The following is a 993-nucleotide window of genomic DNA, read 5'->3' as shown; positions in this document are numbered from 1 at the left end:
AGGATTGCCTGAGCCTGGGGGTTCAAGACCAGCCTGGGCAACTTGGTGAGACCTCATCTCTACAATAAATCACACACACACACACACAACAAATCCTTACTGATTTCAGAAGGGAATAGAAAGAAATCCCTGTGTTTGATCCATTGCAACTCCCAACCTATTTATTTTTTTATTTCTTTTTTTTTTTTTTGAGTAGGAGTCTCACAATGTCACCCAGGCTGGAGTGCAGTGCCACACTCACGCCCACTGCAGCCTCAACCTGCTGGGCTCAGGCAATCCTTCCACCTCAGCCTTCTTAGTAGCTAGAACTACAGGCACATGCCACCATACCCAGCTGATTTTTTTTATTTACTGTAGAGACAAAGTCTCGCCAAGATGCCCAGGCTGGTCTTGAATGCCTGGACTCAGGCAATCCTCTCGCCTCCACCTCCCACAGTACTGGGATGACAGGTGTGAGCCATCGTGCCTGGTTCCAACCTATTTCTTAAGGTGGAATGTGAGGAAATTGTGTCAGTGTAGACTTGCAGTTTAGACTAGACTCATAGTATATTGCTAGTTACCCTGTTTGTAGTTTTCAAGCATTTCATTAAAAAAAAAAAATTTCCTTGATTCTAAGACTTCCCCCACCCCCATTCATCCACCTTCCTCTTCTTACCCAAACTTTCTAAGAGTTCTTGTCCAAACTTTGGGGAGTTTGAAGTAGAGACTTTCTCACCCCCAAGAGCTCTGTCCTCCCTTTCCTTCCTTCCCTTCTAAGACTGCTCCTGCTTGGGCCACCAGGGAGCCCTCTGTTGTCTAGTCCGGTGGCTCAAGCCTATAATTCCAGCACTTTGGGAGGCTGAGGTGAGAGAATTGCCTGAGCCCACGGGTTGGAGATCAGCCTGGGCAACTTGGTGAGACCTCATCTCTACAGTAAATAAAGAAAAATTAGCTGGGCGTGGTAGTGCATGCCTGTAGTTCTAGCTACTTGGAAGGCTGAGGTGGAAGGATTGC

The 993-nt window shown here is 47.0% G+C and overlaps 1 protein-coding gene across 1 annotated transcript in view; it reads left to right on the top strand.

Annotated features, from left to right (window-relative positions):
• Positions 1-993, top strand: part of LOC103265826 (pyruvate carboxylase, mitochondrial) — a gene marked incomplete at its 3' end in the record, with an annotated part of 101,555 nt that overhangs the window by 78,983 nt on the left and 21,579 nt on the right. The gene's annotated exons all lie outside the window — the stretch shown is intronic.

This window comes from Carlito syrichta, unplaced genomic scaffold, assembly GCF_000164805.1.
Source record: "Carlito syrichta isolate Samal-C Ts95f unplaced genomic scaffold, Tarsius_syrichta-2.0.1 Scaffold306867, whole genome shotgun sequence".
Classification (NCBI taxonomy): Eukaryota; Metazoa; Chordata; class Mammalia; order Primates; family Tarsiidae; genus Carlito; species Carlito syrichta.
Note: the sequence above shows the minus strand (reverse complement) of the source record. Positions and strands in the feature narration are given on the sequence as shown.